General features: G+C 42.4%; 1 long non-coding RNA gene across 2 annotated transcripts; it reads left to right on the forward strand.

Annotated features, from left to right (window-relative positions):
* Positions 1-17,046: 17,046 nt before the first annotated feature.
* LOC133215134 (uncharacterized) lies at positions 17,047-20,643 on the forward strand. Of its 2 annotated transcripts, XR_009726325.1 has the most exons (4): positions 17,047-17,307; positions 18,948-19,118; positions 19,215-19,290; positions 20,438-20,643. It is a non-coding gene; the product is annotated as an uncharacterized LOC133215134 (long non-coding RNA). The 2 variants fall into 2 exon arrangements; XR_009726324.1 differs by lacking the exon at positions 18,948-19,118.
* The last annotated feature ends 6,933 nt before the right edge of the window (positions 20,644-27,576 follow it).

Here is a 27,576-nt window from a genome sequence, read left to right on the forward strand (position 1 = left end):
ATGATGTTATGCTGATCAAGACAACAGCATGCCTGAAAATTAGCAGCGTCTGTGATTCTGTCTGCTGTTCTAGGGTATATTTAAGCTGTGTTCTATTTTCACATGCAATTTTATACATTTGAAGACTATAATTAAATTTAAAAATAATGAAAAACTTATTTGAATTCAAATTAGATAGAAACCATGCCTTAGCCTCGAGCCTTTTCTTCCTAAATTTTCTTGCTCGTGGGTTTTTGTTGTCTTTGTTGCTTTTTTAAAGAAGGAACAAAAAGACAGTGGAAAAATTCTACATCTGTGTTTTGATGGTAGCTTTTGGACTTCAAAAGGATTTGGAAGGGACAACGATTATGTCAGAGCTGTGATGTCAGAGGCACAGGGAGGAAGTTTTTATCATCTTTCAGCTTCAAAGAATGTCTTCATGGAGGAGAAGGACCCTCTACTGGGCAGGTGCCTGGGAGGAGGAAGGAAGAGTCTGACTCCTGACTGCCCCAGACTCACCAGTAGAGCTTGGATACATCACTCTGAGCAGCAGCCGAGTGCTTAGCTGAAGCCACCTTTCAGATAGGTATCTCAGCTAAGCTAGTTATTTAGTTCTCCTCTATCATTCAGATAGACAGGCATCTCCAGAGTACGATTTAGCCTATTTTAGGATAGTTGTCCAAGAAAGGAGGAACAAATCATGCTCTGGAGGTACCTGTCCTTCTTCATTGACTGTAGAGAGAGACTAGATGACCAGTTCTGATTAGATGACTGATTCTGGGGTAGGTGAAGTGAGATGAGCAGGATCCTACCATTAGCCTTTCTACACCTCCATAAGCATATCTGTAAAACAAGCCTGGATTCTTCCCTTACGGGAAGTGCTGGAAATGCCAGATGTAGCAGTCCTGAGGACCACATGAGCCTCCAAGAAGGCTCTAGTGGGAGACATTTCTAATACTTAAAATAAGGAGCACCTTTCTAATGAGTGAAAACACCCCAGGTGGGAGGAACTTTCAAAGCATCACAACTGCCTCTGGAGGAGGAATCTGTTGGAAATACATTTCTCACACAGGAAGAGAGAAGTCCCACTCTTTGCACGCAGCATCCATACTTCTGTCTGGCAGGCAATGGCTGCATTAGAAATTGAAAATACCTGAATTAGCTTAACAAATGGCCTTCTGAGAAGAAAAGAGACTGTATTCTGGAAATGGGAGACAAGAAATTAACTGCTCAAAACTGTTCAGCCTGTAGTGGCCTGCAGGGAAAATTTTAAAAAGGGATCCCACAGCCAGGAAGAAAGGTAAAAGAAACTCCAGGGACAAATGCCCATCATTAGTAAATAAGGAGGAAATGAGGTGCTGCTCCATTTGAGTGATTTAGAATCACAATGAATTGCTGTCCTTTGAAGAACTATCAAGCCTTCTGCACAGCATGCCGGGCTTGCAAGCTTCCACACCTAAGAGTGCTCAGGGCTTGCATACTTCGAAGACTGTATTCACAGCAGCAGATAATGGGGATAAAAGATGCTGAGATGTGGTCATGTACCTGGGAGAAGACATATCTCTGTGTTAAAAGGGGCTGTGCCACAAAGAATGCTTCTATTGCAATCACCCATGACCCTGTCAAGTGACCCCATCCTGCTGCACACTGCCACTGTTTTAGAGGTGTGATCACATGGACTTTCACACTTCCCATGCATATCATAGAAGGTCTGAACTCGCTGGACATTCCTGGTACTGCTGTGGACCTTGGGCTCCCTTGAAACGAGCACAACAAAAGCGTAGTAGAAGCCAACCCTTCTTGCCTATAACTGGGAGGTGGAAATTGCCCAGGTGGCAGAGCTGGGCAGGGAATAGTTTGGAAGGAGGTTTCCAAGTCTTTTGATTCCCCATCTATGTACTGATGCTGGAGAACAGAATATTGCCTCTCCTTAATGCAGACTCATGTTTCATTCCAAACTACGGATCCCAGTTCCATTGTAAAGTGTTCTGAAATTAGAGAGATCTATGTAAGTTTCAGCATGAGCTAGTGCTTCTCTTGCTCAGCCTAAGACATGGATATTGAAGGATGTTTTAACGGCTCACCAATTCTGTGCATCCTTTTTGCCAGGTTAGCAGGAATCAGATTTTAAAACCTACAGTGGAAGTGCTTATTCCACTTTTGTTTCCAGTGTGTGGTGCAAGACAAGACCCACGCTAGGTACAGCAGCTGTACAGCAACAACTACAGTATGTCTGTCTGCATTGCTTCTAAAAGACAGTGGATCTGTACAGTTGGACTCCATTTGTAAAGTTTTACAAGGCATTGAGCACTTTTGTTGCAACAGACTCCATGCCAGCATGCAACTTGTTCATTTTATGTTCTGAGCATAATATTGTCCACATGAGCTTCACAGTTGGCTGCCACCAGCAGCTGTTTTTCTTTATTCACCAGCTGGCATACTGAATGTACTCAGCTGTAATTCACTTTTCCATTCCCAACCATGAATACTGATACTGCTCTAGAAGCTGAGTTTCCATTCAAAGTGCTAATTTTTACTAGACTTTATAGGAAGAGAAAGAAATATCATTTATTTCAGGACTGGTCCTATATAGAGCTGCCTTTTGCAAAAGAATGATGTAAACACTTTATATCTACTTCTATATTATGTATGTATGGCTGGGCTTTGAAATAACCTACAAACTTGTCACTCCTGGGTGTGATTCAATCCTAAACCTATAGAATGTGTTTATACAGAAAAGTCCTGCCAGAATAATCAATAATTAATCATTAATAATTAATAATTTTTACTGAGGAATTAATAATTGATCTGACAAATGATGCCAACATAGATCATCTTTTTGCACCCCCTTTCCTATGTTACTCAGTTTTAAATTTTGCCTTTTTCTGTTACACCACTGGTCCTCCTTTTTTATTGACACTTTGATCTTCCTGATATCAGGGCTGACATATGATGCTTCTCAGTGCCACCATTGCTCATACTTTTGCCTTTCTGCTACAGCTATTTTATATGCTCCCAACATGTGTTAAATTCATGCTCTTGGCATATCAGTGCCAGCTGGAGTCTGAAAGAACAATGTTTAAAATAAAAAAAGACATTTCAAGTCATGAAGTGACCTAGAAATTTGGAGTTTAAGGCAAAACCTTAATGTCAAAGGTGAGCATTGCATGTTGCAAAGATGAACATTGCCTTTAGAGTCTCTACAATGCAAAAGGCTTCTATTTGCTTGATTGCAGGTTTCTGGCTTTGATTTGCAAGCCTATAGAATTGACATATGAGCACACTTTGCCTAAAGCTGCCATGTATTCGTGCCACTGTTGGAGCTTAGATCCTGTGACTTGGCAGACAGAAGTGGCATGTGGTTTTCCAGAGAAGGGGGAAAGGATCGTACCGCTCACCCAAGTCCAGGCTGCAGGCAAAGAGCAGCCCAAATTCCAATATAAGCCCAAATACAGCAATAGGAAGGAGAACAATGAAAGTGGCAAAGGTAAAGCCATGTGCCTTCTTAGCATGTTCAGCCTGTGCTAGACTGCATGTTTATCTCTTTTTAGAGTGTTACTGTTCTGCATGGGTTTTGTTTACTGAACAGTCATTAAACACAGTTCTCACGATGCAACTTCTGGTTCCAAGATGAACCAATGAGCTCCAAATAAAAGTCATACTCAAACACTTCAAATAATCTCTATGCAAAATTTTGTTTCAAATATGAAAAGGCTAAATAAGAAACCAGTTGAACTGTAGTGTAGTCATTGCTCAGGACTATGATGCTATTTATTGGGAAGGCATTAGGATTCCATTAAAATCACTGATTTGTCCTTGTGAATCTGAAAAGAATGCATCAGGCAAATTATAGCATTAAGCAATTTCATGCCAATGGGTATTTCTGAAAAAGTGTCTATTATGTATATACCTCTGCCCAAACATAATTTTGGCCTGTCTGAAGGCATGAAAGAATTTAGATATCAGGAAATAAATGCATTTCCTCATGTAGTACCAGGAGGCATTACAAGAATTACAGCAAGCACTGTATGTTTCAGGACATTGTCTGTCTGTGTTAGAAAGACGCTGAGACAAAGAAGGACAACACTATTTTCATTTTTTTTTAAATCATGACTCTCCAGATGGATCAGGTTATTTCACATACAGCTTCTTTCTCAGAGGAACTAGTTTCTAATGAATTGAGATGAACTGATGCTGCTTACAGCTGAAGCATGATTAGCAAATCCAGATCATAGGGAAGTGCCACATTATGAGTGTGTCATTGTGTATCTTGTCTTCTATTTTGCATCTTGGCGAACCGTGATCAAACCTGAAAGATAAAGTGAGTTGTAGTCTGCAGCTGCTAATGAATAGCCAGAGCAAGGAAAGCACGTCTATGAGATTTCCAGCCATGGAGGATTTGCAGGAACAAATGGAGGCTTCTTTTCACCAGTGATTTGCCCAGGAGAGGATTTGGGCTCAAACCAGGATGTAGGTGGTGTTTTCCTGTAGTGCAGGTCATGAAACAAGTAGCAGTGAACTTCTACAGTCTGATAAACTGCAGATAAATAGACAAACTACAGCTACGATCTGCAAAGAAACTGATGTGTACCAGTGTTTCACTTCTGACTGTCCTTCCCCATCATCACCTACCACTCCTTCTCCATGGTCTTTGAAAATTTCTGACATCGTAACTGAAAACAAAAAGAGCAGATATTGTCTAAATGTCATTAGCTGTTACCATGCCAACCAGTATACTACACTTAACAGAAGTTAAGATGCAGATTTGATTATAACAAATGTACTGAATCTTCATCCCTCCTCAAACTAACCTGGACCTCCCCCCTTACATAGACATACAGCTTCCATCTTACTAAACTAAGCTAAAGGTTTAAAGCAGGGCAACCAGACAGGGCCTTGTGAGAGTAAGAAAGGCTTTCCCAGGGGTGGGCTTCCCTCCCAGGAAAACTACAGAGCAGCACAAACTGGCAGAGAGACCAGGAAGTGTGTGTGTCAGGAAATGAAGCGACATGGCTTCATGGAAGTACTGAGCATATTGATTACTGAGGGATTGTTACACATTGCCAATGGCTGTTTTTTCTCCTTAAAGGTGCTTCGAGGAAGACATAGAGATAAGCAAACACACAAGCTGACTGAACACATTATGATGATGATGATGATTATTATTATTATTATGGTTTTGTATTTCTGCATATAAATGCAATTCAGATTTCCTTTGCTTCAGCAGCACTTGAAATGATCTAGTAAGATCAGAAACGATTTCTGTGCCAAAACTAGTACAGTTCTGTTCACGCATTGAGATGCTTCTAATAAGTGAATCCCATTTCATACCAGGGTGAAGGAGGTTTTTAAATGGCAGAACTGCACATACAGAAGGACTGAAATGGGTCCCAAAAGGTCATTTAGTTCTTCTCTGTAACCCAGTAGACAGAAACAATTATACTTGCATCATTTCTGACAGATGCTTCTCTAACCTGTTGTTGGAAGTTCTTACAGATTGGGCATCCTATGCAATGCAGTGCCTTGCTTCTACCTACTAAAACGCAAAGAAAAGAAGGTACCATGCTTAACCTAAACATCCTTTGCTGCAGTTTAAGCCTCTTACTTGATGCACAATTTCCAGTGGATCTAGAGAATGGTTTATTAGTAACTGCTAACCACTGAAGCTTCCAAACAAACTGGCAAAGTAATCTTTTAGAGTAGTTGGAAACTGTAATCTTGTGTTATATGCAGCATAAAGCTTCTCTTTGTGAATATTTAACATCATATTTCTACCTAGTGATGACCTCCTTTCTTATTTTGGTCTCTAACTTCACAGGTAATTTACAGAATGGTACTCATGGAGAATATAGAAAACATGGAGTGTGAAATTTACGAAGCACCTATACCAAATGCCCTTGACATAGGTCTGTCCCTTGCTGCACCTACCCATGCAGAGGTTGGCCTGGAAAATTCCTAAAGAAACACTTGGCTATGAAAAGGGTGAGGCTGGGCTGCTGCTTTAGCAGTAGAGGATTCCTGAAAGACCAGTTCTTTGACTCAACAAATCTGACGATAATTATGTTGCTGCTCAGGCTAATAGCGTGTGTGTATGTGAAGAATTCTGTTCATTATCAAAAGACACAATCATGATACTGATTATTGCTTTGTTATTGTGCAATATACGGTAAGGCCTTTTATGGGAAATCTTGGGTGAATAGGGTGCTTAACATCTCTCGAAGAAACAATAGAAATGTACAGCACAAAGAGATTTCTTTGGAGTTGTTAATAGAGAAGTCTGTTCCTTAAGTGCAGCCAGATGAGTGGGGCCAAGCTCTCTCCACACCCTAAAAGTAAAGGGTTGAGGATCACTATAAGTATCCATTTTATCTTTCATTTTGGAATGTGAGCCACACTCCACAAAAGACACCCTTAGAAAGTAACCTGCTTATTAAATACAACTGGGAAATAGAGATGGCATGTAAACAGCAATAACGCAGAGCTGGGAAATTAGCTAAAAAAATCAGCTCTAACTGGAAACATAAATCAAATGCAATGTAACAAAGGTTCTCTGCAAGTTTTTGTTTATGACTGCAGGCTCCAGAGAGCCAAAGCCAGTGTGTGGTTGGCTTGGGGATAGTCCACAGAAGTTCATCAGCTTGTTTCAGTGCCTTGCTGGGAGACTGGCCCCAAGACTCACATACTTGAGTCTTTCCATTTAGCGTAACAACAAAAAAGTAGTTCAGCATGTCTGAGGAAAGCACAGAGCACAGGGAAAAAAAAAAAGATAAATATATTCTGCTGGTGTTTCCTTCATTTCTTCTGGGTTTAAGGAAATAAAATGCTGACAGCAATGCCTACAGCAGAGCTAAAATGCAGCACGCCTGCTCACCCACCAAAAAGTCCAGTCTCAACATTTGAGTCACCATTCCCATTCTTGCACCACCAATCTCTATTCCTATTTCTCTGGTGTCTTGAAAGTCAGCATTTTTTGGTGGTCTGAATTTCGGGCTATTCAGACTATTTGTAATCTGTGATTTTGATCTGGGTTCATAAAACTTAACCAAAACAGTAAGGACCTGAAAACACAACTACCCAGCCCCAGGCCTTCTGCTGATCTCAACTGCATCTCAGCTATCCCCTTTCGGGTACAGTGGTACTTTGTATATGTTGTGGGACTCGCCAAGACTGCTCAAACTCCATGTTTGGAGAAAGAGTAAGAAACTTATTTTTTTATTGACCCCCCCCCCCCCCAAATAACCATTGATTATGCAGCTTCTGAGAAGTACAAGACTCTTATGTTTGTATGAACAACACAGAATTTGGAACAAGTGTCCCATAGCAACATTTTTGTCTGGTAATAACAACATAGCCATTGTTATATACTTCTGCTATTTTCATATAGGAAAGAAGATGACCAGTGCAGGGGACAGTGGAAGAAAGAGTTAAAATCCCATCCACAAGGGCAAAGGAACTTGTAAAAGGAAAGCAGTGGGAGATGTGGGACCTTTAAAGAAGCAACATTGGTGGAGGAAAAAAGCACACAGAAAATAAACATTTAATACATTTTGAAAGTGAAACTATCTGAGTTTGCTTCTGTGGCAACCATGCCTCTTTTAACCACAGACAAATAACACAGAGCAAGTGACAAGTGGCCTTTTGTAAGTGGCTTCCAATTGTGAGCATGGTGTAAGAGAGCACAGATTTCTGATGAAAATTGAAAAAAAACCCAACTGATTAACTAATATTTTTCTCCTGGCTGAACTAGACCATCTGATCAGGGACTGCTTAATGACATGAATCTGTATCTGCATGCAGGGGCATGCACAGATGTACCCACAACAGTGATTTGCCAATCCTAATTCAGTTACAGTTGCTGCTGTTTTCTGCCTCTCTTAGCTGCAGTCAGTACTGAGGTTGGGAATAAAAGGCAAAGCTTTTTATGCCTCTGGATTGTCTTGTATGAAATAACAGACGGAAAAAGAACCTCAGGCCTGTGGAAGAGGGACTAAACAAAGCAATATGAAATCCCCATAGCAAAGTCTATGTGCCTGACAGCATCTTGTGAAGTTCACAGCTTTTGATTCATTAGCTTATTTAAAATTAATTAGTCTCATATCTGCAGAGAAGAGAGCTTTCTCCATGTTGCTCTGCTGTCAAGGGAGGAGGAGCCGTAACAGCCCTCACAACTTGTGGGTTTATCATCTCATTTGAAGAATACTTGAGTGTCTCCTTTGGCCCTGCGGCACCTAAACACATCATTTAAAAAACAGATATGCTATTTTTCCAGATGCTATATTGTCTCAAAGGCATTTTGCAAACCTTAGATGAAAATGCTTTTGTACATCTTAACACAGCAGCAACAAATAAAAAAAAATAAAAATTGTAAAAACTTAAAATTATTTCCTTGATTAAGACTAAATAGATTGACACAGGGAATCAAAGAGCTTTAAGACCAAGTGGTCGTTTGAGCACCATGAGTGGGTGTGCTGTGGAAGATCTCTGGTATTTTGGTTGATGCAGATGATCCCCTATCCTTTCCCTGCGCAGCAGAAAGTGGTAACTTAAGGGATACAGGAAAATGCTTCCCTGTATGGAATGCACAACCTCCAGCCCAGGGCAGCAGGTGCATCTCCACTACGACAACCCCACCTTCCCAGGTGCCCTTGCATAATAGGTATATAGCTCTGCAAGTGGAACTGAACAGTGATGAGGACAATGGTTCATCTAGGTTCAATGTGTCACACAAAGCTTCAGTCAGCCTATGCCTTGCCTCAAAACCACTTCCATAAATTAAAAAAGATGGACCATTGCCATAGGAGACTCTCTTTTGAGGGAACAGAAAGTCCAATATGCAGAGTGGATTCACTTTTTAGGGAAGTCTGCTGTCTCTCCATGGCCCAGGTTAAAGACGTGAAAAGAAACCTTCCTATCCTGGTATGGCATTCAAGTTATTATCCATTATCGATTTTTCAGGTAGGCAGCAATGAAATTGCAATAAGAAGTCTGAGGGCAACCAAGAGGGACTTTAGGGCCTTGGGTCCGGGGATCAGAAGCACAAGTAGTGTTCTCCTCTACCCTTCCAGCTTCAGGGAATGATGAGGGAAGAAACAGGAAGACACAGCAGATCAATACCTGGCTCCAAGACTGATGTTACTGGCAGAAGTTTGGGGGGTTTGACTGTGAGCTGGGCTACACAGCACCAGGCAGATCACCAGCAGATGGGCAAAAGGAACTTTGCACTAGGGTTTAGCAGGGCTCATTGAAAGAGCTTTAAACTAGATTTGAAGGGAGAAAGGGATAAAACCAGGCTTACTGGACATAAGCCTGGAGGAGGGAGGCCTGTGTTTGAGTGATGGTGTGCTAGCAGAGTTGTTCAATCTGCTCCACGGTGTGCTGAGTACAGTGGAGCACATTTGAAATGTTTTTATACTAATGCATGCAGCATGAAGAGGTAGGATTAAAACTGCTAACAAAACTGGCCCTGAACAAGTGAGAACAGACTTCAGGCTGCTGAAAGAGCTTGTTAGGCAGGACCACAAGGAATCTGATTCTTATTGGGGTGTATGAATTCTGGCTGCTTTTTAAGAGCCATCTTTTCAGAGCACAGAAGCAGGCAATTCCAAAGTGTCAAGCAAGCAGGGTGGGAAGCTAGCTTGATTGAGCAGGGATCTTCTTCTAGAACTTAAGCAGAAAAAGAAAGTGTATGGATATTGGAATAAAAGGCAACACAGAAGGACTACAGAGATGTTCTTCACCCCTGTAGGGAGAAAACTTGTGCAGCCAAAGCTTGATTACAGTTCAAGCTGGCCAGCATGTGAAGGACAACAAAAAGGGCTTTTTGAATTATGCTAACAGGAAAAGGACAATTGAAGATAAAACTGGTCCATTGCTTGATGAGGTCAGTCACCTCACAAATAATGATGTAGAGAAAATGAAGATGTTTAACACCTTCTTTGTCTCTGTCTTCAACACCAATGATGGGCTCTGGGACTCCCAGAGCCTTGTGTTGGAAGACTGTGAGTGTGGGATTGACAGATCAACTCCCAGATGACTCTAAAGTTGTTCGAGACCTGCTGCTGTAGCCGAACATGCATGAATTTATGGGGACCAATGGGATTCACCCCAGACTACAGAAAAAGATGAGTTATATTATCTTGGGACCTCTCTCCATTATTTTAAGTGGTCTTAGGACTCTAGAGAGGTCTCAGTCAACTGGAAGCTGGTAAATGTCAGAATATTCAGGGAGTGTAAGAGAGAAAACCCTGGTAAATACAGGCCTGTCAGCCTCACTTCAGTGTCTAGTAAAATGATGAAAGATACTATTCTGGGAGTTACTGAAAAACTCTTGAGAGGCAATGTAGCCATTGGTCACAGCCATCACAGGTTCACAAGGGGAAAGCCCTGTTTCTCCAGCTTAATTTCCTTTTATGACAAAGTCACCACTCTAATTGACCAAGGGAAGACACAGATGAAGTGTTTTGGCTTTTAGCAAAGCTTTTGATACTGCCTCTCACAGCGTCTTTCTGGACAAGCACAGCTTGACAAGTCCAGGATAACCACGTTGGGTGAGCAATGGGCTGATGGGTTGGGCTCAAAGAGTTTTAGGGAATGGGGTTACACCAGGCTGGTGTCCAGTCACCACTGGGGTTCCAGAGGGCACAATTTTAGGGCCAATGTTTTTTAATGATTTTATAAATTATCTGGACGCAGGAGTTATATGTACACTAAGTAAGTTTGTGATCCTAAGGGCCAGTGATCCTAAACTAGGAGGAGTGGTGGACACCCTTGAGGGTAGGGAGGCCTTACAGAGATATGTGGATAAACTACAGAGCTGGGCAATCACCAACCAAAGGAAGTTCAGCAAAAGCAAATGCGAGATTCTCCACCTGGCTGGAGGGTGTGAGAGACTGGAGAGCAGTCCTACAGCAAGAGACCTGGAGGTCTGGGTTGATAGCAAGTTGAATGCGAGTCAACAGCTAAAAGGGTCAATCATGGCCTGGGGTGCATCAAGCACAGCACGGCGAGCAGGTCAAGGGTGGTGATTGTCCCCCTTTACACTGCACTGGTGTGGCCCTACACTGAGTACTGCATGTGGTTCTCGGTGCCTAAATATAAGGACATCAAACTGTGTCCTAAAGGAAGACAACGAAGATCATGAAAGGTTTTGAGAGACAGATTTAGGATGAGAAACTGAGGTCACTTGGTTTGCTCTGCTTGGAGAAGACAAGGCTTGAGGGGAGCCCTCATCACAGCCTACAACTGCCTCAAAGGGGAGCAGAGGGGGAGGTGCTGATCCTCTCTGGTGACTAGGCACAAGGAGATGGAATGAAGCTGCACCACCAGAAGTTCAGTTTGAGCACTGGGAGAAGGTTCTTCATTGAGAGAGTGGTCAGTCACTGGAACAGGCTCTCCAGAGAAGCTCTGATGGCACCAAGCCTGTCAAAGCTCAAGGAGCATCTGGATGATGCTCAACCATACGGTTTAGCTTTAGGTAGTCCTGACATGAGGCTAGAGTTGGACTCAATGATCCTTATGGGTCCATTCTAACTTGTGATATTACGGGGTTCTGAGGGGGTTACTTCTGGAGCAAAAGGAGCTTAAAAGTACTCAGTAGGGCATCTAAGCCCCACTGGGGAAGAGAAGGTGGGGAGATGAACTCAAAAAGCCTAACATTTTCCCACTCTCAGAAAGCCAAGCTGAAAAATCTCTATGGAGATAATAAAATGTGCTCAAACTGTGATACTTTGCAAGTCTAAAAAGACTATTTTGGAGAGTTGTCTGTACAGATGGATTTATTTTGTAACACAGAGAAGAGTGCTTCAATTCCTCCCTCCAGCTTCCTTTGCAAATGTGGTATGTTAGAGTGCTGAATTACAGGGAGTATTATTCCAACCAAAGAGGTCATTTTATTTGTCATAGACAGAGGTCATGTTGCTTGCAGATAGTTTCCTCTGTCCTGAAGTACTGACTTTTCCTTAATTAATGAACTACACGAGCTAGGGATTTACCACTTTTTGCACAAAGAAAGGGGCCCCTCTTTGCTTTTGTAAAGAATGATTTACAGCTAAGAAACAGATACTATCAATATGGGTGAAGTATGAAAGTGCTTCAAAGCAAGGTCAAGCGCAGGCACAAGTCACTAAAGTATGTTTTGCTCCTTAAAATGCGGATTAATGGGAGCTCTTCACTGGTGGCAAGGAAATGGGCAGTTACATTCACAGCATTTTCCATGCAGTTGCTTTAATGTTGTGCACAGAGGACGAATGCGGTTCGGAAAATCTCCCCTGCCCCTCCCTGGGAAACTGCTCTGTGGCTTCTCCAGGACACAAGGGGCCTGTCTTCTAACGTACCACATCTGTTCATGGAGGCTACCCTGACAGGTCTAGTTCAAAGAATGCTTCTGATAGCAATTAGCCCTCACAGGCTGAGTAGTGTGGACAAGAGAGGACCTGGTACTAGCAGCAGACTGGGGCACCATGCCCATCTCCTTTCTTCAAAATCTTGCCTCTTCCCTGCAGCTCTTCCAGGAATGTTGCCCCAGCAGCTGCACCAAGAACTGCCCTGGGACTGCCTAGCAAACATGGGGTAGAAGTTGAAGCCAGTACTGAATTTGCCTGAGCACAAGGTTTGGTTACTTGGCGCTTGTCCAGAGCCGGGCTGAAGAGGCCACAGCCGTGACCTCAGAGGCAGTCCAGCCAGGATGCTATGACCAGGAGTACAGAGGAAAAATACCAAGATCATGGACTTCAGATTATCATCTCACAAGTGGCCATGCTTCACTTCATGTCATCTCTGAGCACCCATATTTTTTTAGAAGCGAAAGGTTTCGTACAGCACCATGTTTGTGAGTAGAGTGCATTGTTCAGAGAAACATCTTTTCTGCCAAGTTCCTGCCTAATTAGAGGTGTGTAAGCATGGGATTTGTGATGCTTACAATCTTTAGATGAGGGATGTTCCATGCTGGGTTAATTTATTCAATGTCTTCACTTAACATGACCGTTACCCAGCAGTTGTAACTATCTAACATGATATGCAGTTGATCACTGGTGCCCACTTCCTGTGTGGCTTCAGATTCCTTTGTCACTAGCGAATAATCCACAGTTGTGCATCACATTATTAAAAAGCACAAAAGAATAAAACAAAAGCAGAAACTAAGCCTAATGCTATCTATAAAGTAAGACCCTGTAACTGTTTCAGCTTCAACTCACAGTCTGCTCTGAGTGTGTGGGGCTTTCAGCACTCTGTTTAACATGATTGCAGAACTCTTTACCCTGTTCAAAATTCTGTGTTGCACAAAACTCTCCAGGATGGTTTCCATTCCTTCAGTGTGATAAACCCTTGGAAACTGCATCACTTGTCACCAAATGACCAGCGCATCCTCATGCTTTTTTTCTGTCTTCCAGAGTTTTGAAGCTTCAAAGCTACAGTTTAGCAACAAGAAATAATCTGGAATAAAACTGATCATTTCCTATTCCATGATATTTTGGGGGTTGTTATCATAACTGCATTTAAATAACATTACTTGTTCATCAGGAATAAAAAAAGGCACCGTGATTTGCTGCCTCCTTGGAAATCAGACCCTTTTGCATTTCTGTTTATTTTCTTCTCATCCTGATGTACTTATAATGAGGAATCCAATTTTTCCTCATTAACTTCACAATGATATCAAACACATGATCATGGCTGATTTTTTAATTAGTTCCATTATATGCATTTGCAAAAACCATTCTTTGGAAATATAAAGTAATTCATAACAAACATAAAATAATCTCGCAACTGTTCTGTGAGCATGCCAGTAAAACAGCTGTACTGAATCACTCCACAGATCTGTTTAGTCCGCTGTTCCAATGGTACAGAATGCTTATAAAAGTATAAACAATGGGGTACCTGTCCCCCATATCTGAAAGGTTAAAGACCTCCCAATATTAAGATTGGCAAGGCATGGTCTCTGCTCATGTCTCCTTTGTGTAACACTTTTTCACTCTGTTTATACCTTTTGGCAGATTATCCTCCAGCAGTGAGTTTCAGTTTGATTCTGTGTTGCTGAAAGGGGATTTGCTCTGGGGTTTTTGTTCTTTCTTTGTGCCACTTAGTACTAGTGCTATGAGCCCAGCAAATCAAGTGATCCCTGTTCTCTTCCACTGTTTTGAGGCCTCTGCGCTGCTCCTATTCCATGCTGAAAAGCCTTCATTTAACCTCACTTGACATGAAAACCACTCCTCACCTTTGACCATGTCAGCTCCCATCCTCTGTGCTGACTCCACTGTGCAAATGAACTCCTGCTCCCCGCTATGTGTGCTGCTGCAAGGCACTGGCAGTGAGGCTGAGCCAAGAGGTGTGCAGGACAGCAAGCTGCACTTTTGTGCCCAGCCTGCCCCAGTTCAAATACAACTCCTTTCCAGAAGGGTCCAGGGGGGCTGGGTGCACATATGGCTCTGAGCAGGCAGGACAGCTGGCTGCTGGAAAGTGCCGTTGCTGAGGCATATGCTCTTTTGATGTCCTTCCACGCTTTGTGGGTCCAAGGCAGTGCGGCACCACATCTGTGCTGCAGAAGCTCAGTACCTCCATGATGTGCCGTGGCACTGCAGCCTTGGGGAGACACAGGCATGGTGCAGGATGGGGTCAGAAGGGCCCCTCTGGAGCAGCACCCGTTTCACTTCCACCAAGGTGCCTGGTCCCATTTGGTCCCTGGTGGTAGGAGACCCTGACTCCTTTCGTGCACTCGCTGTCCACACCACGGCCCCTCTGATTCTCTGGAAACCCTCCAGACCAGGCAGACAGCAACAGGAGTCCTGTTTGTTCTCCACAGCAAACTGGCCAGTCCCTCAGAGGTGACAGACAGGGGCAAGGTGCTGGCATCATCTCAGAGGAAGAAAAGCAAGTGTCTGAACTGAACTGTGTGATGCATCCCCATAGGTGAGAAATGGGGGCTCCTCAAAAACTGGGGAAATTGTCACTGGGCACATCTCTGCCTCCTTGGCTCCAGCCCAAGCTGGAAGCGCTCAGGGGTTTCTCTGTGTGGCTTCCCAGTCCACAGCTCTCCCTGCTGCCTCACTGTAGGGCAGGTTATTTTCTGTTCTGGGTCTATTTTTGTGGCAGACAAGTGCTGAAAGTCCTTGGCACATGTCACTGCTACCATACAGGCAGGTTCCATGGTTGGCTGGATCCTCCTGACCAAGTGACATCAGCACCCAGTCCTGTGTTGTGCTGCAGTATTGCCTGAGTCCCAGCAAGCTATGGCCAAAGCTGGACTGGGGAGACAGCAGAAACACCCTTTTCAGCCTTTTTGCACTATTACAAGGTAAGATTTTAAGAATTTGCTTTGTCCTGTGTACAGTATGGCCAGCTCAGCCTGCACTGAGTTTTCCCTTCTTCATTTTCATCACCTCTGACGTGTACAGCAGAATAGATAAAATAAGTTGAGCCCTTCAGAGCTGAAGCATAGAAAGTCCGGATACGTTTTTGAAAAAGAAACAATGCAAGTCAGCCTTATGTGTGTGCAATTTTCACATTATTCATTGAAGTCCAAGCTACAAAGTCACGGAGATATGCAGCACTGCACATGTGGTCTCCTGCCCCACTCTGAAGACACCAACATGCAAGCAGCTAGTTAACTAATGAAAAACATCATTTTAATGTTGCTGGAAAATGCAAAAAAAGGTGGAGTCTAAGGAAAAACAAACAAACAAAAAACTTGTACAAAAATGTTAAGAATGAGACACATTACTTGCCAGATGCTTTTTTCTGCCTCACATTGTGACGCAGTAGCACATATTTTACAGATTTTTAATTTTCTCTTAAAATTAACAGGAAAATTTATTCAGCAAAGCACTATATAGAGAAAAAGAGATTAAAACCAATTTCTAACAGGATCAGGATCCATATTTTATTTAAAGCAGCACTTTCATTATTATTCATAGGAAATCACATGAGAATCAATTTGGTATGAACGCAGTCATGCCAAGGAGCTTGACATTTTATTTCATAAATACATATATTTAAAAAAAAAAAAAAAAAAAGCCCTACTGAACAGCCAGGAAGTGTCCTTTGTAGTTCTAAACACAAACACATTTATGAGCTGAAAGTGTGTTTCAGATAGTATTACAAAGCAGGATTCCATATGGCAGCTGAGGTCCAGAGCTGGAATGACTCAGGAAATCAAAAAGATGAAAAGATCAGCACAGCTTATTGAACAGTCCTGATGGCTCCTGAAGCACCCTCAGCTTCATGGGTTGAACAGGCAGACTTGCTAACTGGCAGAGCTGCAGACACATTTTGCAGTAGCAGGAAGTCATGATTACATTCTCAAAGATTGTCTTTCTAGTAACAAAGAACACACTACAATCCAGCTTCTATTAAGGGGGTTTTGTATGTGAGATTTCATGTAGGGAAATAGGCAATGGGACATCTGATTGATTACAGCTGTAAAATGTTTCCATAGAAAGCAGGTTAAAGAAAGACCAGAAAATGGGCATGAAACAAGTACTTTTATGAGACTTAGGAGGTTGGAAGCAACTTTTTGAACAGTGTTTTTAGGTGATAAAGCAAATAGTAAACTCACCTGCTCCACATCTATGGAAAATAGGTAAACACAGCACTGCCTAACTGGAAATCACTTGTATTTACCCTTGATTGTATTTCTACTTTGAGAGTTGTTTTCCTGCCTTTGCTTGCCAGCTGACTTCTATGCAAACTGTCTGCAGTAATGGCACATGGAGAAGGTTGTGCCTCCCTCCAAAAGCCCTCTGTGATGGACTATGGGGCATGGGACTCAGCCCTCGAAAAGGCAGCCATGCAGTCTGAGTGGAGAACTCCTGCCTGCTGCAGGGGGAGAGAAGCTCTTCCTGGAGGTGGCCACCTCTGCCCACAGTGGCATCACATCCCATTCTGCCAGACAGACATCAATGACTGCCTTGCAGCTAGCTACTAGTGAATGAGTAGGCACATGCTTTGCTTTAGAATATGGACCATATACAGTACATGACATATACTGGGGTATGGGCTTGCAAAAAAAAAAGCATGTGGCTTCTAGTTCTGCTCATTCTTGTGAATTTATTTGGGGTTTGTTTTTTTTTATTATTTGAAAAATGTTGATTTCTTTCAAAACATGAAGAATATAATACTAGGAACCTTCGTTCTCTCAAGAAAACTCTGATCTCTGCCTCTTCTTCTGCAGTGTTCCCTGTGCACAGAAGATCTTTCCCAGGTTGCTCTGTGAAGTTAAGAGGCAATCTTATTCCATATCAAGACCTGATGACAGGATCTTAAAGCAACCAGCCTATACAAATGTGTCTAAGTGTAGCCCAGGAAGAGACATCAGACTACCAAGAAAAACAGCAAACAAAGGTAGGTCTGAGAAAGGTGTGTTTGACTGCAAGCCTATTCATCGCTGTCCTCAGATCACTAGTGAGCCATGACAAAGATTAGTCTGAACTTGAGTGAGATCTTCAGGTATTTCTGCAGCATAACTATGGGTTGCTTTACCTTCCCCATGCTGTATCTAGAGAGAGACTGCTCTCTGGATGAGGCAGAAGTTTCCTCTGGCTACCTCTGCAAGTCCTCATTTCCTACACACTGTCTTATGTGGCTTCTCTGACTCCCTTGCTTCCCAACACCCTGCTATCCTAAGCCACGCTGGCTTTCTCCTCTGCTCAGCACAGGTACAGCGCGCCCTCCATTTCACTTGAGGGACAGTTGAACAGGCCTGCTTGTTAACTAGGGCATAGTAAGCTATGCTGTATGGGAAGCGTGCTCTTGGAGCCTTGCAGCAGCAGACAGCAAACAGTCAATCACCACCCTGCTCTGGCATTGCCATTTTGTGCACCACATGGGAATGGAAGGGTTGAGGTGGCCGAACTCCACAGCTGGTGGCATCAGCTCAGCAGGCAGATTTTGAGGGGAGAACAGAAAATGCTTCAGAAAACAAAGGGAAATCATGTACAGATCAGCAGGGCAAATGAAGAAACAAAAGAGCACAGATGTAAGGACTTACACCCTCTCAGGGAGCCAAGAGATGAATGCAGAGGGGGAGGCAGATGGAAAGCCCAAGAGCCTGTAGGATGCCTGAGCCTAAGCAAAGCAGCTCTGAGGAAGTCACCAGCCAGGCTTGAGCAGGGTCAAGCCCCTGATTCAAACCTCAGGGAGTAAAGAAGTAGCTTTCTGGGAGCTTGTTTAAGCTTTGGCTTTAGCATGCCAGAAAAACAGAACGTGTGGCCCTTGGTAAAGAGAGGGGGTGGCTGTGTGACAGTCCCAAAACCAAAAGAGCCACCGTGTCTGCCCCGTTGTGTGTGAATCCATAGTGCTACCCAGAAGCTCCCTCTGGCAAGATGATTTGACCAGCATGCATATGTGACGATGAGTGCCTGCATTTCTGTTTCACTGTGGGGAATCCAGATGGGGATGGTAATAGCTTGACTTTAAGGGCATTTTAAAATATCTGTGTTTTTGCAGTGTGTACAAAGAGCTGTGGATGTGCAAGCCCTTGACTTCTTGACATTAAAACTAAACTCTAAAATTCAGCAGAATGTATGTCCCTGTGTGTTCGTAAGGTTTCTGATGCCAAAACACACAGAAAATTAATAGACTGTCACTGAAGAGTCCAAAACTGAGTCTATCAGGAAGAAAGGAAAATGTACTTTTCTTCCTCTCATTTCCACAGTTGTTGCTTTATTTCATATTGCTTTTGACATTTTATCTGGTAACTGAGATATCTAAAACCCTTTCTTGATTATTTATTCGGTTCCACAATATTTATGTGCGCTACATCACCCTCTGCTTTAAGTTCTCTTCCAACGAGCTCTGATCGGGAGATTTCCTTGTGAGCTTTCTTTTATATGGCTTAGCTTGAAAGCAAAGATAGCCCTAGGCATGCAGACCCTCATGGAAACATGCAGCTGTGGAAGAGAGACAGAAGGAACCCCTAAGTCCTTAGAGCAAGGAGCTGCAGTTGCTACTTTCTGTGAGCCTTTTTTCTCCTCCCTTGGTAGGGTATTTACATGAACAAGGACAGAACAAAAACCCAAGGGGAGGGAACAATGACATGGAAGTAGGCTTGAAAACAGCAAAGCTTTTGATGGAGTTAGGAAGCTCAGACAGACATCTGCAGCCTTCAGCATGCCAAAAGCTACCTTCCTACCTACAGCTGCATTTGTGCCCCTGTGAGTGTATAATGCCTAGGAATCACAGAGGGTGTTTGTATCTTGTCCAGTTTTCCATTCAGATCAGCCCACGGCATGTTTTCATATCCTATCCAGCTCTGCATTCCTGCTGAGGGCTGGGGCACACGCTGTCGCATAGGCTTCTGGAAAGGGAGAAAGAGGTGAGAAACTGGTCCCAAACTTGGCATTGTCCCTCTGCATGTCATAGGTGGAAAATGGTGTAATTTCAATGTGCTGCTCTTTTCACATGCTTTTTGTTTTTTCTGCCTTGTTTTCTGGCTCAACCAGGCCCAGATCTTCATCTAAAGCAAATCCACAGAATTCTCTGACTGTGGGAAAGCCACCAAAATGCCTATTTGTATTAACAGGCTCTTAATTGCCACTTTCCCCTGCTGAGTTTCTCCAAGATACTCAGATGCTCTCTGCATGGGAGTCACAGTGCATGGGAAAGCACCACTGGGTAGACTGGCAATCACTGCAGTGGTTTTTGTTTAACTTCAGCCATACCTGGAGCCTATAATTATGGTGTTTTAATGTAACAATACATGGAGGATACAATATAACAATAGTGCGACAATGTGTAGGCAAAGGCAACAATAGAAAAAAGACTGTATATGGAGGGGCTGTGGTGTTTGAGCAGAAAAAAGGCATGGACAGTGATTGGTCCCCTCCAAGGGCTGCAAGTGCCTGCTCCATGCAGCTGGAACCTGCCAGGTCCCACTCAGGATCTCGATGCAGAATAAGCTGATAGCAAACGAGTCCAAAGAAAGGCCACAGTGGTGGTGCAAGGAATACACCTGTCTACCTGGGAGTGCTGATGCCATGCTGACACCCCTGCCCTATGGCTGGAGGGCGGTGGGGCAGCCAGGGTGGACACCAAGTGCATGGGTGCTGGCAGCTAAAGGGCTCTGGTTTGCTCCAGGACATGCTTTTTAGCTTCTAATGTCTAAGAAATTTGTAGTCAGTGAACAATTTTTTTAGGTTTTGCCCCAGCGGTTTCTCATCAAATTAAGATCAGAGGCTGCTAATTAATATTCACTCCTCTTACATTCAACAAGATGAATTTATTACTCATAGTCTGCGATGCAGATACAATCTGAAAGATTACATTACTACCATTCTTGTTTTTTTCAAGAACAGAATTAGATTCCATAAATTTAGTATTGTATTTTATTGTATTTTATTTTATCTTATCTTACTTTCTATACTTTGATTTTATTTATTTTATTTTTAGCAAGTGAATAATGTTAATCTATATTGAATATTACAAGGACCTTGGCTGGTTTTCCATTTTTATTTTTATTTTATCAGATAGACAGTGCTCAGCAGGAAGCTGTGACCAGCGTAATCACTGCGGCAGATGGAAGGGTGTCTCCAAAATGGGATCAAAGAGAGAATGAGAGAATTCCTGTCATGGCAACCATTACCACAGGAAGCCTGGACGGCTGAGATGGCAGAGTATTTTGAAACCACAATAGGAAAGAGATGCAGCTTTTGACATTGATGCCCATCTCCGGGTGCTCATTGTGGGCTTGCTGGCTACCTAAGGGACTCAAAGAGATTTCTCCTGGTTTCATCTGGCATGTGAAGACATCTCTTTGCAAGGCTGGGTTCAGTTCATAACTGTTAAAACATCCCAGGAAGGTCTTTTTTGAAACAGTGTTTTCCAGCACCTTTCTTTACATCCAGAACCTCTCTTCTCAGCTTTACCTTCTGCCCTCAAGAAGGAAATGGAAAGCCCAAAAACCATCACAATGCACACCTAACCTTCCTTAAGAATCTGCGTCTGTGCTGCTGGCTGAATAGCTGATTATGGTTTACGTGAACTATATACTAATCCACTTACTCAGACTTTATGTATCATATAGCAATGTTTGATGGCATTCTCTCATTTTACTGTTTGCACCAAGATTATTCAATTGAAATTATTCTTATTGAAGACACCTTAAAGCCTGATCTCATAGAAAAGAGGGGATGTAGCCATAAGCAGACACCCTAGCCTAAATTGGTGACTAGTGGGTAAAGTATTCCTCATAAAAATTATACTCTTTCAGTACTGAATGCTAGAACAAAAAGTACACTGCCCACATATTTGCACAAGACAGGCATCTAAATCGCCATTCAAAGCCAGGTCAAAGGTGAATCTCATAAATCTAAATCCAAAGCCGGATTTGCACAGCTCTAAATTTAATTCACTACACCAGCAAATGCTCTCAAGAGCTCAGACATCTTGAACACACTGTTGTAGATTTGAAGTCCAGGCCACCAGACATTTTTCCAAACAGCTCTGCAGCAGCAGCAACAGTAAATTGTGAGTGTGTGATGGAGTTGTGCATCTTTATCATTTTTTTAACTATCAAGTTATTCTTTCCACTGGAGAGTCTTTGTGATGCTGGTGATCAGAGTATAAAGGGATTCACATATCTGCCTATGTAACAATCTACAAAGGCAATAGAGAGGGCTCAATAAAAGCCATCACAAGCAAACTAGAAGGAGAATATGTCTAACATGTGGGAAGTTTGGATAAGCAAGGTACAGCACCACAACCAAATGTTTGTGGAGCTTTTGCCAGACAGACAAACTCTAGAATAAAAGTATGGTATTAGATCCGGTTCTCGTGTTCCTCCACTACTTGGTTAAGGGCTTTTAACTCCAACAGCTTCTGCTGCTGCTAGAAAGCTGCAGGAATGTTTTGCATGATGAGAGGGCAAGATGAGTGAGAAAATTAGTAACGGGTTACAGAGCCTTTCACCTTAGAGGTTACTGGCTTAAATACAGCTTATTGCTATCCAGCTATTAAACTTTGCCCTGAATTTGCACAAGTGAAACCCAAGTATCTGGCAGCACCATGGAGTACCAATTATAATTTGCAGAGCCCCCCGTTCCTCTGCCCATGTACAAAGGCAACAGGAGCCCAGCTAGAATAAGCCCAGCTGCAGAATGTAGTGTGATGCAAAGAGGAGGATTCTAGCGTGCATTTTTGGTGTGGGAAAGATGGGAAAAAGATCATGTATGAAAATTCCGTACTATTGCAGAAAGTCCCAAAAGCAGAAAGTTCAAAATTCAAACACTGGGGGATACTGTTATGGAAATCTGTTGCAAAGGAATTGCAGTCTTTTAGGGTAGCAACAGAAATGTCACCTTATTTTTTCCATTGAGTGCTGTACCCTGTAGGGACATTCAAAATCAGGTCTTACACATGACAGTTTCGACACTGCATCTGGACTGATTTCTTTTTCATGCATCTGGACAAGAAATTAATTTATCAAACTTCTTAATGGAATTGAAAGTGCCAAAATAGCTGGTGCCAAAATAGCAAAATATTTTGTTCAAACTTTTCAAGCTAAATGAAATTATTCAGAATATCTGAGCCAAAACATCTCTGCTTTCTTTTTAATTTTCTTCTAATCATAGAATCATAGAATAGTTAGGGTTGGAAAGGACCTTAAGATGTGACCTCAAGCCAGTGAGCCCCTGCTCCTCCGCATTTTCATGCATGGCCCTAGCTGAAGGCTGTAAACTGTCTTAGCACAGGCCAGGCCACAGGAAAAAAAAGGCAGTGAGAAGTGCACCTTGGTCCTTGCCACCACTTCACTCCGCAGTCATCCCCCCAAAATGGGGATGGCAAAAGCCATTCCAAGCCTACCTTCCCCTTGCATCATCTCTACCACTGCAGGACAGAAGAGATACAGCTGTGACTTGGCCTTTGCTATCATTTCTGTAATGAGGGTTGCTCACGGAATTAGACCTACCTTGCAAGAGCCTTAGAAGTCAAGTACTCTTTCTAATGGACTATTAAAGTTACCAGGACATTGATGTTGAGATGGGAGCAGTTGCATTATCCTTTTACAAGGCATAAAATGATTTTATTGATCCACTCTCAAACACAGAAGTCCCATTTTGACATATTTACTTCCAGTCAGGGAGTATGCAATAAAAATCTTATGAGAAACTTGCTGCCTTTCTGCTCTAGGTGGGCAGGATGGGTGGCTTCCCCCAGGGGTGCTCTGAGAGCAGAAAAAAACGTATTTATCGTGAAACTCAGATACCCATGGTCTATGAACTACTGAACATGTGGCATGCTGCTGAAGTCTTTATAAAACTGGATTAGAAAGGGACAGGAATTTAGTAAGAAAAAGTCTAGAAAGAAAAGGGAAAACAAATTTCTATCTGGCCTATATCTGACCATCTAACCACTGTTCTCATGAATGTTGTCTCACCCTTGTACTATACATATAATTGATCCTGAGAAATCTGACGTGTTCATTGTGTGTTGCTGGAGGATAATGAGCTGTATGAGTTGTAGGACAGTGGATAATAAACACAGTGGGTTTTCCTAGTATTTCTGGTCGACAGCTTACTGATACTGCAGCTTATAATTAAGAACATTACCATTTTATCGTGCAAGAAGCTTGCTTGTACTCTTGTCCCTCTCTCTAAGTGTGTTCTCTTGATAATTTCAAATTATATCTTCTTGATAGCTAATTCCATTATTATTATTCAGTGAAGTGTTTGCAATTTTATTTTCTTCTTATTTTGAAAGGACCAAAAAAATTTGCAACTGTTGTTTTTTTATAAGGTGATGCATTACTGTCTACAGAAAAAATATTTGTAATTGTGTCTTTGCTGTAAGAAGTGAGTTTTTGTTCTTTCATTCACTTCAGATTCTCCCTCATTTACTGTTTCGGTTGCTACCAGACTTCAGGAGAACTACAGTTCTTTAAATATTTGTGTTAGAGTAAATAGTCGAATCCAAACTCTATGAGGAAGGAAGCAGAGGGAAATTAAAAGATGCAATAAATGCCTCCAAAGGGCAAGTGAACAGCCTTGAGAGACTCAAAGTACTGTGGTTTCTGTGTTTAGAAAAAACACTGCCTGTCCATCAGTTTGTAAACAGCACAGATTTTTCATCCACATCCAAAGACCAAATAGATAACAAACAGGCTCTGCAATTTGGACTGATGAAAACTAACTGGTTGCTAAGAGCTGCAAGATGATGACTTTCAGAGGACTTCTTGGTCACACTTTATTGATTAAAAAAATAAATATCATGGACTTTTTGACCTAAGACAAAATGATATAAAAATCCTCATTTGGAGCACAAAACTGATTTCACCTCAGTGGCTGTTGTGCACAGCCTGAACAGCTTGCAGCCATTCTTTCAATCAGACTCATTCTGCAGAAAATCTTCCTGTCTTGTGTAGGGGCAGGATGAGGTGCCGTTTCAGTACATAGACAATGAGCATGGCCTTACAGCTATTTTGGACTGTGGAGCAAACTGAAGCCATGGGAATGAGCACTGCTGTAAAAGAAATCAAACAACTCAGCACTGCAGATGCTGACTCTTCAACTCCAATGACTTTTTGCCTCCATGGATGTCACTGAGGAGAAGCAGGGATGTCCGTGAGATCCTGGGACCCTGTCCAGCTCTTGCAGAGGAGCCATTGGCTTAGTTCCTAGAAGCCATGGGGAGCAGGAAGAGTTGCTGAAGTGAAGCACTGTCAGGAGGTGGCTCAGGGTGGACAACACTGGTGAGGGGTGGGTGAGCTCTAGGACAAGAGGACATCTGACACAGGGGTTGTCCTGCTGGATGGTTGAAAGGGAAGTTTCCCCTTTCCAACCTCTCTTTCTATTTTGAGAGCTTTCTCGTACTTCCCATCACCTCATGCTGGATTTATTTCTATCAAGCTCACACAGCTCCTGGGGAGGACTGAGCACAGGGTGGTGGAGAGTTCTGGACAGGAACTGACAGCTCTCAAGCTGTCTGCATGGACACATACATGAACTTTCTGCTCACTGGGCTGAGGAACACCGCTGGCAGATGATCTTCCTCTATTCCACTTCTGATTTTGGTCGACATGTATCGATCTCAAATCTCCACAGATGCCTCTGTAAGTACCATCTGGCCAGCCTGATATTTTTAACCAAAGCCCAAGGATTCCTATCACAAGACATTTTTGGATCATACTAAAAAAGTTTTTTTGGGGTTTTTCTTTTCCTTAATTTTTAGTGTTCCTCAAAACATAATTCAGGCACAACACCCATGTCCTAAATAAAAATCAGACTACTGACCCATTGCCCCCAAAACTTCCAGAAGCACCTAGATCATGTCTTCAAGTGCTGGTACCTTCAGGTGCAATGGGGAAGGCTGCGTGGGAGATGCCATCAGCTTTGAACAGGAAAGACAGCACTGATTGTGACCACCAGCATCCACAATAGTCTACAGACTATATTGCAGATCAGATCCCGCTTCAGGCTGTTACACCTCAGATTTACACCAAATCATTCCAGAAACTATCCACTCTTTTGCTGGTTTGGATTATTTCACTATTCCTAAACATCTTGTATGGTTATGCAAAAAAACTCAAGATACTGAGTACCATAAGTGATATTCAGTTCACAAAAGGATAATTTTAATCTAAACAATCCTTCTTATTGCTGTAAAACCTTTATAACCAAATGCAATCGGAGTTTTTCGACAGCAGGTACTTACAGTATCTTGTCATACCTGAGGGATTTTCTTACCAGATTTCATACAGAAACTGAGAGTGACAGTTATTATGTTGCTTTTAATAGAAATAATCTCAAAACTCAAGAGCTACTGTCTTCATAAGTATTTCTTATGAAGTTCCTATCTGACTGATTAGATGTTAAGTAGCAGTGTTCTGAAATACCATACTTGGCTAAGGAAAATTTGAGTTTTATGATAACAGCAAGTTTAAAAAGTTGTATTTGTCTTTAAAAAAAAAAGGCAAGTATAATATTGTTCAGAATCAATACCTTTCTACCTGTTTCTGCTTTTCTGATACACAGAAATCAGTCTTTGGGGTGAGATTTTGGGTTGTGAAGTACTGACCCAGTCTGCTTTGGGAGACAGGCATAATTTCATTAAAGCTTATTCTGCTTAAGTTACTATAGCTGATTAATCTTCTAATAGTTGTTGCTAATAAATTGTGTAAAAGAATCTAACTCTCATTTTCCAGTAGCTTTTAACTGTGTTAATGGCTTATATGTTTATTGCTTTTTTATTGCTACAGATCCAAAGACCCTGTTCAGGTGACATTTTGGTTCTGAAGGATTGAGCCAACAGGCACTAAATAATTATTCCCTCAGATACAGAACATAAAGTTCCTGATCAAGGTCTGAAAAGACAATAGGAATCATGTGAATCACGAAGAAAAATATTCCAAAGCAGAGACATATGTTGTATTCAAACTTAAATTTTACAATATGTGACTGAATTTCAGTTTACTCAAACTTCACTATAACTGACTAGCCATACTTTTGCAGACATACATGGGAGAATTTGCACATATTAGGTATTCATATTTCCTGTGTAAAGAGCCTGGAGAAACAAGAGCAAAGAGCTGCACAGGACAAGTTTTCAGTCTTCTTGAACAGTATAAGAGAAGAGACAAGAAAAGGAATACATAAATACAGGCATTCTGAGGCAAATGTCCGTCTCAGTGCTGTTTATACAAATAATGATAATGCAGGGTCTTAACTACAGTGGTGCTGTAGATCCTAGCTAGAGGGAAAGTGTATTCTGGGCAGAATATGAGAGAAGAACAGCTCCAAGGGGAAAAAAAAAGTATGTATGGTTTGAGTTTAAAACCAGAGCTCATTTACATTGAGAGATCAATCAGTGGGAAAATCCATTCTGCAGTCCTAGCCCATCAGTGAGCAACCTAATTGAATGCAGAGGAAGCAAGAGCATGGGTGGCCTCTTTTATCTGCACAACTAAGCTCTCACAGCAGCCCCAAGATCCCCCTCTGCAGACGAAGAGCCTTCAGACAGGGCAACCATCCGACTGGGCCCACAGAGTTTTATCTGCAAGTGCATGGCATCTTTGAAACCAATTTGCCTGTTCCTGAGCTTGGCTCAGCAGCATGCCTTAGGAGTGGCTATGGCTCACAACCACTCAGCCACCCACTACCGTGTGGGTTCAGTCCCCTGGCTGTGCTGGGTGGGAGTCGGACAGCCACCCTGGAGCTGCAGCAGAGGTGATTGCATCCAATGCATGGAGCTGCAAGCTCCCGAAATAAACACGGGCTTACATAACATGCAAAAATTGTCCCGTCTTTCCCCTAGGTTTTTTTTTGGCAGGAACACTCACAGGAAATATCCTGTTAGTGGGGATAAAAGGCTTGATTTACTCTGTTCTGATAATGCATAATTGCTTAATCGCAAGCACATAATTAAACTCCATCAGGAAGGTTACAGTGACAATGATCACTAGGCAAAGACGAGTTCCCCTAGAGAGATAATCTTTGCATCAGATGGATTTTTATTTTTATTTCTTTTTTGTGATGGGAATGAGGTGAAATGCACTGAAAAGATGGAATGTTTGGCAAGACCTGTGGAGGCACGGGGCAAAGGAGGCTGGACACAGCCAGATCGGCACCAAGAGGGGGAGGGGAGATAAGGTTTTAAATTAATCCCTCCCCTAACTGCTTT

This window comes from Neopsephotus bourkii, unplaced genomic scaffold, assembly GCF_033783945.1.
Source record: "Neopsephotus bourkii isolate Nb327-2 ecotype Australia unplaced genomic scaffold, CSIRO-AGI_Nbou_v1 NB_955, whole genome shotgun sequence".
In the NCBI taxonomy this organism is placed as follows: domain Eukaryota; kingdom Metazoa; phylum Chordata; class Aves; order Psittaciformes; family Psittacidae; genus Neopsephotus; species Neopsephotus bourkii.